This window comes from Peromyscus californicus, unplaced genomic scaffold (genome assembly GCF_007827085.1).
Source record: "Peromyscus californicus insignis strain IS unplaced genomic scaffold, ASM782708v3 Scaffold_4__1_contigs__length_199733344, whole genome shotgun sequence".
In the NCBI taxonomy this organism is placed as follows: domain Eukaryota; kingdom Metazoa; phylum Chordata; class Mammalia; order Rodentia; family Cricetidae; genus Peromyscus; species Peromyscus californicus.
In genome coordinates, this window is record NW_026294562.1 from 177,117,125 (window position 1) to 177,130,039 (window position 12,915).

Consider the following 12,915-nt stretch of genomic DNA (forward strand, 5'->3'; position numbering starts at 1 on the left):
GCAGACATGTCTCACTGTCCAGAAAGTCTAAGTTTTTAAAACATTTTTTTTTTTTTTTGGTTTTTCGAGACAGGGTTTCTCTGTGTAGCTTTGTGCCTTTCCTGGGACTCACTTGGTAGTCCAGGCTGGCCTCGAACTCACAGAGATCCGCCTGGCTCTGCCTCCCGAGTGCTGGGATTAAAGGCGTGCGCCACCACCGCCCGGCCTAAGTTTTTAAAACATTTTAAATGCCATATTCTGTAGGTCTTTGAAGTGTTTGAAGATTATCTATCTGAAATATATCTATGTACACCTAGAAAACTTAACTAACATGACTATAAGTTTGATTATCCACAGAGAAACCCTGTCTGGAAAAAACAAAAAAAAAAGTTTGATTATCATAGATGACTAATTATTAATCTGTATTTCTTAATTATCCATTACAATCTGAAAGAATTACATAAACATAATACGTTAAATGAAAGTAGAAATATATATATAGTATAACAAAATTAAATTTGTAATAAACTAAGATCTGTCCCAAGTAAAACATTTTAAACAAGCTGCTCTTTAAAAGTAGGTTCAACAACCCACCCTTTCGTCCCATCATATCTTTACTGTCCCCTTTTCTTCTTTATAAAGAGATCACATTTATAATCAACCTACTTTAAATAAAAACAAACATTCATAGACAGTATTGTGGGAATTTGGGCATAGCTTCTCATACTACTTCCTGCTGATAGAGGGCACTGGCAATCTAATGGGGATCCTGAGAAAATTAAGAATTATGGTCAAGTCCTGACTGGAATAGTCTGTGAGCAAACAAGTAGTATTCTGGAGCAAGGGGACAGTAAGAGACAACATCAAAGAAGAAATATGTAATGATGGGCTGTGGCCATGACTCAGCAGTAGAGAGCCTGTCTGGAATACTCAGTGCGAGGATGGGGTGGGACTCAGTGGTAGAGCCCCTGCCTAGAATCCCCCAGTGAGGGGCCGGAGGTGTGGCTCAGTGGTAGAGCTCCTGCCTAGAATCCTCCAGTGAGGGGCTGGGGGTGTGACTCAGTTGGTAGAGCCCCTGCCTAGACTCCCCCAGTGAGGGGCTAGGGGTGTGGCTCAGTGGTAGAGCCCCTGCCTAGAATCCCCTAGTGAGGGGCTGGGGGTGTGGATCAGTGGTAGAGCCCCTGCCTAGAATCCCCCAGTGAGGGGCTGGGGGTGTGGCTCAGTGGTAGAGCCCCTGCCTAGAATCCCCCAGTGAGGGACTAAGAGTGTGGCTCAGTGGTAGAGCCCCTGCCTAGAATCCCCCAGTGAGGGGCTGGGGTGTGGCTCAGTGGTAGAGCCCCTGCCTAGAATCCTCCAGTGAGGGGCTGGAGGTATGGCTCAGTGGTAGAGCCCCTGCCTAGAATCCCCCAGTGAGAGGATGGGGTGTGGCTCAGGGGTAGAGCCCCTGCCTAGAACCCCCCAGTGAAGGGCAGGGGACATGGCTCAGCAGCAGAGCACCTACTAATGTGAGGGACCCTGAATTCCAACGCCAACAAGAAATCCATCCTGGAACAAGGAAGGACATTTTACTTTTTCCTATAATCTGTGTTATTGTAGTTTTCAAGGTCAATGCTTGAGCACTAGTAGCCCCAACAGAGCAGGCTTGGCCACACTCACCCTCCATATACCAACTAAAGACATAAGAAAGAGGGAGATTTAATGTGACTTGGTTACACCGGGAAGAGAAACAAATAGAGGTTCAGTGACCCTCAAGTCCATCCTCAGGGTCCTGATGTGAAGTTTAGGTTTAATTAGAGGGCAAGAAGTGTGCATGATCAAGCAGTCCTGGTCAAGGTGTGGTAGTGCCCATCAGTGACACATCCTTGTTTGGCCCACAAGGTGTTCCAATGTGTTGTCAAAACTGTGTGGATTCTACCTGGGTGGTGAGTTCATCCTGTAGGTGTTATTTGGACTTTAGCTTTTCTGTTTCCCCAACATGGGAGCCCTGTGGAAATTTTAATTCTTTGGAGGCCCTTTGTCCCCAAAAGTCTGATAGCCCAATGGAGGTCACAAGCACCTCTCTCTAAAATATCTCCTCTCCTGCTAGATAGGTTACATCTCTAGCAAGTCCCACTGTGTAGTACCTCAGCCTCCATTTCCCCAGGTCTCCTGGGAGTGAGACTCCCCTCTGTGGCCTCAGTGTATTTTTGCTTTTGTTGTGTTTGTTTTGGTTTGGTTTGAGGGTTTGGTTTGTATGTTTTGAGACAGGGTCTGCTGAAGCCAAGGCTGGGCTGAAACTCACTCTGTAGCTGAGGTTGACCTTGGAGTCCTGATCCTCTTGCCTCCTACCCCTAAGTGCTGAGATTGCAGCACATTCTACCATACACAAATTAGGTGGTGCTGGAGATGGAGGCCAGAGCTTTGTGCATGTGAAACAAACACTCTACCAAGCTAGCTATGTCTCCAGATCCCTTGGAGGGATTTAAATGGAAGAATGTTCACATCCACCCCTTCAGAGCAGCTGTCCACCCAATCTGTGCCTCCTCCACTGAGGCTCTGGCTGTGAGACGCTCCAGGGGCCTGAGATCCATCTCCCACTGGACATGGTGCTTTGGGAACACAGCCCAGGTGTGTTCAGAGAGGGTGTGCCCATGACAAACTGCGAAGGGAGGGAGGAGAGCCTGGTTACCCCCAGCCTGCATCTCCCAGTCCCTCTTCTCCCCTATGCCCTACATCGGTCCCCAACTCCACCAATATCATCAGCCTCAGGGGAGGCTCTGGGGGCTCTGGATGAAGCAAACCCATTTTCACTGGGCAGGACATGTCATTCAAAGGCCAAGGTCAGTGCAGAGAGGGAGAAGATGGGATCAGAACCCACACGGGTGAATTTGGGGGAGGCAGTTGCCTTCTTTGGCCTCAGGAGGAGATCTGGGTGGCTGATCTTCAAGGTCCAAGCTCCTCCTCCCAAGGCAGCCACTGTCCTGGCCTCCCCCTGCTTCCGGTGGGACTTCCTCCAGGCCTTGCACCTCTTAGTTCCTCAGAGAAGAGCCCAGAGAGTCAGACTTCTGGTGGCCCTGCAGCTTCAGCTCGACATGCTGCTGTTGCTACTGCTGCTCTGGGGAATGAAAGGGGTAGAGGGTAGGCCTGAAGCCATGGAGGGTTACACCCTGAGTGTGGAAAGGGAGGTGGTGGTGCAAGAGGGCCTGTGTATCCTTGTACCTTGTAGGTTCTCCTACACCAAGGAGAAATGGACTGACTCAGACCCGATTCATGGCTACTGGTTCCGTAGTGGAGCCCAAACAGGGAGTGATTTCCCAGTGGCCACAAATAACCCACAAAGGCCAGTACTGAGGGAGACCCAGGGCCGATTCTTCCTGCTGGGAGAGCCACAGAAGAATGACTGCTCCCTGGACATCAGAAAGACCAGGAAGGAGGACACAGGCTCATACTTCTTTCGCCTGGAAAGAAGAGATGTGAAGTATAATTATATTATGAACACGATGACTCTGCATGTGACAGGTCAGACATGGCTTGCAGAGAAGCCACCAGGGAAAGCCATGGGTGCCACAGGGCAGGCCTGGGATAGGACTCCATCCTGGGAGCAGCTAGGTCTGAGCATCAGGGCTCAGGGGAGGAGCTGGATCAGAGCCAGGGCTTCCCCTGAAGCTGCACCTCACCCCTCCTGATCCTCCATTTCTCTCCTCTCCTCACCAGCCCTCACTAACACCCCCCACATCCTTATCCCGGAGACCCTGGAGGCTGGACGTCCCAGCAACCTGACCTGCTCTGCGCCTTGGGCCTGTGAGCCCCCCACCTTCTCCTGGACTGGAACCTCTGTGTCACTCTTGAGCACCAATGCCATTGGTTCCTCAGTGCTGACCATCATCCCCCAGCCCTGGGACCATGGCACCAACCTCACTTGTCAGGTGACCCTGCCTGGAACTGGTGTGACCACAAGGACGACCATCCATCTCAATGTGTCATGTGAGGCTGGGCTGGGTCACCGTGTCTTTAATGGATAGAAGTCCAAGGGGACAGTGGGGATGAGATTAAGGTCTATACACTGAGTCATTGAATATGGATGTGGGCAGATCAGGAACTGATGGAAATAGATGGAACCCCATCATCCTCACCTCGGCATCTACTGGGGCCAGAAGAAGGGTGTTCACCTAGCCTTTCCACTAATGGATCTACTTTGTCATCCTTTCTCAGATGCTCCAAAGAATCTAACCATGACTGTCTACAAAGGAGTTGGTCCAGGTAAGAGAAGACATTCTGGATGGGGGGTGCAGGGCCTGTTCATCAAAGGGCAAATCCTGTCTTTCTCCATACTAGATTCACTCTCGGTACATCGACCCCTAACGAGAGACTGTCTCCTCCCCATTGAATCTTTATTGTCCACTTGAGCATCTATCCCCAGATAACCCTTACTTCCTAGGAGAGCTGTGCATTCACCTTGATCACAACAGCACAGGGCAGCAGTAACGTAGCCAAAGAGACATAATTGGTCTGTCTCACCCATCTTTTGGATCAGCCTCCAGCTTCAGCTCTTTCTTACCTTACAGCTTTGATTTGAGTGACTGAGGAGACAACTTCCACATGGGTAAATATTCAGAACACATGGTGGTCTGTCCCCAGTATCTCAGTCCCCTCTCAAGGTGGAATCAGTGTCTACACAGGCTGAATTGAACATGAAAGTCTGAGAGGGAACTAAATGTTAAGAGCTCAGATGGTCTTTGTTCTCCAAGACTTTGGTCCATCATATATGGATGAACTCTGCCTCCAAGGGCTTCCTGTATTACTAGGCAGCCATGGTACTAATTTCATTATATCAAAAAAATACACAGTAAATCTATGTTCACAAATGTGAGTTGATCAGTGGAATAAATTCAAATTTTGAGAAGAGTGGTAGGATATTTTCCATCATTATATTTCCAGCACTGTGGGATGAGAACATGTGTTTTCTAGAGCCTCAACTCCCATGCGTAGGGTGTGACCTTTTAAACTTTACCAGTAGAGAGTGACAATGGAAATATCTATGTGGTTTTTAAAAATATATTTGCTCTTTCACGGTTTTATCAAGCCTCCTCCTGCTTTCATGTCTTTAGTTTGTGGCCCACTGCATTTAATTAGGGTTACCACCATGAGCATGGGGTGGAGTTGTTTAGTTGAGCAAGGGCAACTTACCAGTGACTGAACTACTGAGGACTGTGATTTCTTCCCCACTCCTTCCCTACTCCCTGTCAGCAACATTAACTTCTCAGGGATAGTAGACCTTCTGAACTCCTACCCCATCCATGACTGGAAGGTTGATGGGCCCAGTCTAGTGCAGGTCTTGTTCAGGTAGCCACAGGTCACAGATTAAACAACCATGTTATGCCCAGGAGACATTGATTCACAGCATTCCTCTCCATCCTCCCATTCTTTTTTTTTTCCAAAGATTTATTTCATTTATTATGTAAACAGTGTTCTTTCTGCAAGTTTGCTGCACGCCAGAAGAGGGCACCAGATCTCATTACAGATGGCTGTGAGCCACCATGTGGGTGCTGGGAATTGAACTCAGGACCTGTGGAAGAGCAGACAGTGCTCTTAACCTCTGAGCCATCTCTCCAGCTCTTCCATCCTTCCATTCTTACATTCTTTCCTCCTCTTCTTCTGCCATGTTCCCAGAGCCTCCATATTATTTGATACTTTGTGTTTGTCATACCTTAATGACACAGTCCAAATAAGAATTTTTTGAGACCAGGTCCAGGTATGTAGCCCAGGCTGGCATTGTCTGTGATTCTCTGAGTGATGGGATCCAGGTCTGTCTGCACCACCATACCCATCTCAGTCACCAGTCTTTCATTCCTGGAACTGCTAGGAATATTCTTTATGTGGATTTCCAGAGTCATTCACTTTTTTTTGTTTTATCTTGAACAGTCTTTCCTAGGTAGAAAAATTACCAATTTCTTGTGAAATTAGTTATAAATGTACATTTATAATTGCCTATCCTAATTGCCCTTTCTTGGAGTTCAGTAGTTTGTAAAAAGCAGGAGGAATTTTCTATAGCCACATTGACCTACTCATACGCATGTTATAATTTTCACATGTGAGTTTCTTAAAACACACACACTTCACCTTTGACCTCCTGAAGACAGACCGGAAGTGTCTGCCACCCTGACCTTGTCTTCTTCTCCATCCAACCTGAGGGTCCTTCCTGTGTGGTTCTGATGTGCTCTGCCCCGGTGCAGCTTTGCGTTCTCTGTCCCTTCTGGAATCCTCTTCTACCTTCATCATGCTCTGGTTTCAAACTCGACCCTTACTCATGACTTTGGGAAGAGGTAGACAGATATCCTTCCTCCAGCAAGCACTCCTGGACCACAAGATGTACACTGCCTACGAGCTAATATTTCTTCCAAACCAGAACATTTAGACACTCATGACTCATGGAGCCACTGGAATATATAAGATCTGGGAAACTGAAAAAGTTAAGAGAGTCACAAGGCCCCTTCCACAACTTATACAAACAGTAAAAAATTCACACACACACACACACACACACACACACACACACACACACACACACACACACACACAGAGTAGGGGTGGGACTTATCAGAGGAGTTGCCTTCATCTGTACCTGTGTGGCTAAATCCACACTGAATCTTTACTCATCTCCTTCTGTGATCTCCCCTCTCTTGAGTTCTTTGTTGCTAATGATTCCACGACTCTTCCTTTTCAGCAACTACAGCCCTGAGAAATGGCTCAACACTGACTTTACTGGAAGGAGAATCCCTGCATATGGTTTGTACTGTTGACAGTAACCCTCCTGCCAGGCTGAGCTGGGCTCATGAGAACCTCATTCTGAGTCCCATACAGTCCTCAACTCCTGGGTTGTTAGAGCTACCTCGAATGCACCTAAGATATGAAGGAGAATTCACTTGTTCTGCACAGAATGTTCTTGGATCTCAGCACATGTCTCTGAGCCTGTTCTTAAAGCGTGAGTGTCAAGGATCCAGGGTTCCTGGTCACTGAACAGCAAGGGAAGAGTGTGGGCCCTTCTCTGCCTCACATCAATGCATATCCACATACTTGGTTCAGAGCTCTGGATAGTCAGGATGTAGGGTGGGGTACTCCTGGGATCATATGGTCTTACGTTCAGAGATGAGGGGGCATTTAGAGGACCGGATCCTACTGCAGGGAAATCAGGACTGATGGCCGAGGTGGTTCTGGTGGCTGTGGTAGAGGCAGCTCTTAAAATCCTGCTTCTTGGGCTGTGCCTCATTATTCTCAGGTGAGTGCTGCCCCTGAGAGAGGGAAAATGTATGGGGAAGGCAGCTGCCTGATGCTAAATACCAGAGTCCCAGTACTAGGGTACTAAGAAAGGGTCTGGGGTGTGGGGACAGGAAAGGGGATTGTAGGCAGTGAGAACTCCCCATAGGTCAGATGCTGACCCCAGCTGTCACTCATGTAGGAAGAAGTTGGTTTCAGCAAGGCTATCTTGGGGATAGTGCATGTCTCTTCTTCAGTTCCCCATCCAGCCTTTGACTAGGACACTGGGGAGGTGGCTGCCAGAGTGTCCTCTGAGAAGTCCCTGGTCTCTTCACTCAGAGTGAGGTCACGTAGGAAGAGGACAGTGCGGGCAACAGTGCACAGGGACTATTCAGACACGGCCGCCAGTTAGTCCTCAGGTGAGTGAAGCAGAGCCCTGCGTCTGTCTCACTTCCTTTTGGACACTTCCTTTTGGACCCTCTTTGTAAAGACCGTAGAATGACCTGCCTGGCTCAGCATGGCCACAGGTCAGCTACCCAACCCCATTCTAAACCTTTGTCCCTGCCAAGCACCATGATGCTCTGGGTCTTATCTCTACCATGAGCTCTCTCCACCCTTCATGCCATGAACCACTGCCTGGTCTCTCTCTCTCTCTCTCTCTCTCTCTCTCTCTCTCTCTCTCTCTCTCTCTCTCTCTCTCTCTCCCTCCTCATTCTGGGCCATCCTTACCCTTACCCCGTTCTCTATCTGAATTCTGATCATCTCTGGTCCTCAAATGTTCCTAGCCACAGAATTCCCTCTACCCACTATTTTTATGTTCTTGACACTGGCCTTCAGAATGATCTTCCAGATGCAACAATCACTCACTTCCTCCACTGCCTGAACAATCCTGAACCGTCACATAGATGGAGATGGGCAGACGTCACAGCCTGCAATGAGGGCCTTGCATGGTATGTGCTGCTGGACTCTTCTCCCAATGTTCTCTGTTCATTGCATCATGAACTGCTTACTCGGCCTTCCCAGTCCCCTATATGGAAAATTGTATATTTGTGAGTCTCCACACCTCAAAGCCCTTCCCCAACCTCTCCCCCTGTCCCTTACCTGAGCACCTCAGCCTCTAGCTGTATATTACTCTGGGTAGGCATGTGCTTGTCATGCACCTCTGATCACATGCAGAAGTGACAATATTACTACATATGGACCATTTTCATGGGTGCTAGGTATACCTCAGGACACAGAACTGCTTCCATTTCTGTTACCAAAGATTGACTGATGTAAAGATGAGAACAGGAATAAAAATATGCAATGAATGAGGACATGTCAACTGGAGATGTGAGTGTGAAGACAATTGATGCAGGAGAGGAGTTGGTGACACTTGAGTGATGCTTGGAAAGTGAGAGGAGGCAGCCTCTTTGAGTCTGTTGGAGGAAGAGGCCTCAAGGAGATGGACTGGAGAACAGTGTGCCCAATGGCTTAGAGGCAAAAGCTGGCCTACAGTGTGGTACTCACAGAAAAAGATTTAGAGCGGGGCAAGGGGGTGGCAATGGAAGATGCTAACCTATAGGGCATGGTGAGAAACAAGAGTCTTTGAGAGAAGCAGAGCTGTGACTGGATTTTCATGTTAATGGAATTCCAAGGCTTATCTGTAATATGTCCTGGAACAGCTGAAAGAAGAGTGTGCTTGTCACTGTCATCCAGTGTCTGAGGAAAACAATTCAGAAGGAAGAAAGGTTTCTCTGGACTCATGATTTCTTGGGTTTCATGGTCATGTGCCCTTGCCATGGGGCTGTGGTGACACAGTACACTGTGTAAGGAACGTGGGGTAGAGGCCTGTTTACCCCATGAAAGCTAGGAGAAGCAAAAGAGACAGAGAGGAATCAGCCATGGTCCCAAGATCCATTTCAGGTGCACATGTCCAGTGACCTCACTCTTCCCTGCACCCCACTCCCTACACAATTCATCACACCCATATCACTGCTTAGAATTTTGTTGACTAAGAGTTTTTAACAATTGTAGTAAAGGATTATGATAGAGGTTAGTTTAGTGGAAAAATTAATACAGGTAAATATGGTGATATTTTATTTGTATTAAAATGTTATTTGTATGTTAATAAATAAAGTTGCCCGGGGGTCAGAGCTATTAGCAAGCCATAGGAAAGCAGGGCAGTGGTAGCGTACGCTTGTAATTCCAGCACTTAGTAGGCAGAGCTGGGTAAGTCTCTGTGTGTTCAGGGATACAGCCATTATTGGATACACATGCCTTTAATCTTAATACCAATCATGGAAAACCTGGAGGCCTATACAGACAGGCTGTGAGGAGGCGGTCATGTGGTTGGGTTTACAACCAATGAGAAGGCAGGACAGGAACTCTATATAAAGACTTTAACACAGGGGTAGCTCTGGTTCGGAGAGGTAGGACCACTGCAGGAGGAAGGGTAAGGTTTTGGCTCTTGGCTCTGACCTCTTGGCTTTCTTCTTTGCATTGGTTCTGTGTTTATTGTTTGATGGGAAGGTTGGATACATCTACATTTGGCGCCCAACGTGACAAGAATTCATTAAAAACCGATTGGCTTGGCTTGGCGGCAGGTCCGGTTTCCAGCCTGGGCGGCCCGGCTGCCTAGCTTGGGCCCAGGCCTGACTGACCCGCAGCTGGAACTGCTACAAACAACTCAGACCTGCCCCGCTGAACAGGGCCCCTGCCTGTAAAGCCAAGGCTTGACTCGGCTCAAGTGGCTACACTTTCTCTCTCTCTCTCTCTCTCTCTCTCTCTCTCTCTCTCTCTCTCTCTCTCTCTCGCTGGATTCACACCTCGAACACCAGGTGGCTGTGAAATTCCCTGGGATTCTACTGTTCTACCCAGACTTGGTAAGTCAATTAACATATCTATTTAAAAGAGAATTTTTTTCTACATTAAAAAAAAAAATGGGCTTTATGTGTACATTGGAAGAAAATTGGGCTTTGTTTGAAATTTTAGGCACTCTGACAATGGAACAACTATATGAAAAGATTAATATTGATCGAATTATTCAGTTTATTACTTTTCTTATCCTCATTTTACTATTTAAAAAGATCGTCAACTTAAGTGCCAGGATAACAGTCTTAGAAAAACTTGTTAAACCGGTAAAAATGAATTATAGAGAAATTCAAATTCAGACAGAAGAAATAAATAGTGAAGTTGTTTCAAAATTGGATCGTAAGGTTACAGAAAGAAAGCCAGTTTTCACACAATCACCCTTAATTTATCCAGTAGCCGTACAGCAGCTACCTGATGAAGAGAATGAACAAAATACTTGGGTTCCAGTTGAAATGTTAGACTTACGAAGATTTAAGGAGGCAATAGCATCTTATGGCATGCACTCCCCATATGTAAAGCAAATGTTAAACACCTGGTCAACTTGTAATAGGATTATACCAAAGGACTGGCGGGAATTGGCACAGGCTGTTCTTGAACCCGGACAAAATCTCCAGTGGAAAATGTGGTTCAGTAATGAGGCTAAAAATATAGAAAGACAATGGAGGGATAGCGGAATACAAGTCTGCCAGGATCAGCTTATTGGCGAAGGCCAATATGCTTCAGTACAAACACAATGTTCATATGATGTCCAAACCCTACTTCTATGTAAAACGGCAGCTTTGAATGCATGGGACAGAGTTGAAGAACCAGGAAAAAAAACTGAGTCATTTACAAAGGTTATACAGGGCCCCAAAGAATCTTTCACAGACTTCTTACAAAGATTGACTTCAGCAGTACAAAAAATGGTCCCGAATTCAGAGGCTAGTCAGATAATAATTGAATCTTTAGCCTTTGAGAATGCAAATGCAGCGTGCAAAAGAATAATTAGGCCGTTAAAGGCAAGATCTGCACCTTTGGAAGATTGGATTAGAGATACAGTTAATGTAGAGGCTTATGACCATGATGATATGTGGGTAGGAAAAGCAATTTCAAAAGGTTTGAGCAATGTTAGATGTTTTGGATGTGGAAAGCAAGGACATTTGAAAAGGGATTGTAAACAGGTCATTCCTAGAAATAATGTTTATTCAAGGAACACTGGCAACAGAATGCCCCTTCCTTCTGGAGTATGCAGAAGGTGTGGTAAGGGAAAACACTGGACCAACGAATGTAGATCAACAAGGGACAGACAGGGTAACCCTCTGCCTCGAGCTTCGGGAAACTCCCAGAGGGGCCTCAGGCAGGCCCCCACAGTAAATCCAGTTCAAACCTTTCCTGCAGTTGTAGAGGAAACCCCTACTCAAAGCAACTAAATAACCAAATGTCTATTGGAATAAATCATGTTAGTCGAGATGATGAAACAGAGAAAATAGGAAATACAGGAAAAAACATAAAGAAAATTTTTTGGCAAACTTCTATTAATGAACAAAGACCAAAACTAACAATAAAAATAAATGGTGTTTTGTTGTCTGGTCTGGTAGACACAGGTGCTGACATTACCATAATTGCACCAGAATTTTGGCATCCAACTTGGCCTCTTCAGGAGGTAAACATTCAACTCTTAGGAATTGGGACATTATCTAGAGTGAAACAAAGTGTAAGATGGCTTGAATGTATAGGTCCAGAAGGACAGAAAGGAAAATTAAAACCATATATGGCTAACATAGCTATGAACCTGTGGGGTCGAGACTTGTTACAACAGTGGAATACTCAGATTAATATCCCTCCAATCTCAGAAACAAATCATAAATTAGTACATGTTTCTGAGACAAATATTAAAAGATATTATTCTAATGAGTGCTCACCAGCCATCCATGTCATACAAGAACAGGGCACAACAACTGATAATCTTCCAAAAACATTAACAGCTCTACCTTTAAAATGGTCAACAGACAAGCCTGTATGGGTTCAGCAATGGCCTTTAACAACAGAGAAACTCCAGGCTTTACAAGAGCTGGTGGAAGAACAGTTAAATGCTCATCATATTGAAGAATCAACCAGCCCTTGGAATTCTCCTGTATGTGTTATAAAAAAAAAATCTGGTAAATGGAGAATGGTAACAGACCTTAGAGCAATTAACAAAGTAATTCAGCCAATGGGCTCTTTACAATCTGGAATTCCTTTACCTACTCTGTTACCAAAAGGCTGGCCTCTCATAGTTATTGATTTAAAAGACTGTTTCTTTTCAATGCCCTTACAAGAAAAAGACAGAGAAAGATTTGCTTTCACAGTGCCTACTTATAATAATTCTCAACCGGTTAAAAGATTTCAATGGAGGGTTCTCCCACAGGGAATGTTGAATAGCCCAACTTTGTGCCAATATTTTGTAAAACAGCCATTAGAAGTGGTACGTAAAAAATTTCCTAAATCTATAATTTATCATTATATGGATGACATTTTATTAGCTGATTCAAATGCAGATACTTTAGAAAGAATGTTTGAAAAAGTAAAGAAAATTTTGCCTTGCTGGGGATTACAAATTGCTTTAGAAAAGGTACAAAGAGGAGATTCTATTAATTATTTAGGATATAAAATAGAACTTCAAAAAATTAGACCTCAAAAAGTGCAAATTAGGAGAGATCGACTACAGACTCTTAATGACTTTCAAAGATTATTTGGAGACATTTCTCATCTAAGAACTATTGTTGGGGTAAAAAATGATGAACTGAATAATTTGTTTAAAACCTTAGAAGGTGATAAGGACTTAAATAGTCCAAGAGAATTATCACCTGAAGCTGAGAAAGAATTGGCCTT

General features: G+C 45.5%; 1 pseudogene; it reads left to right on the plus strand.

Annotated features, from left to right (window-relative positions):
• Positions 1-1,117: 1,117 nt before the first annotated feature.
• Positions 1,118-12,915, plus strand: part of LOC128095369 (uncharacterized) — a 56,719-nt pseudogene continuing 44,921 nt past the window's right edge.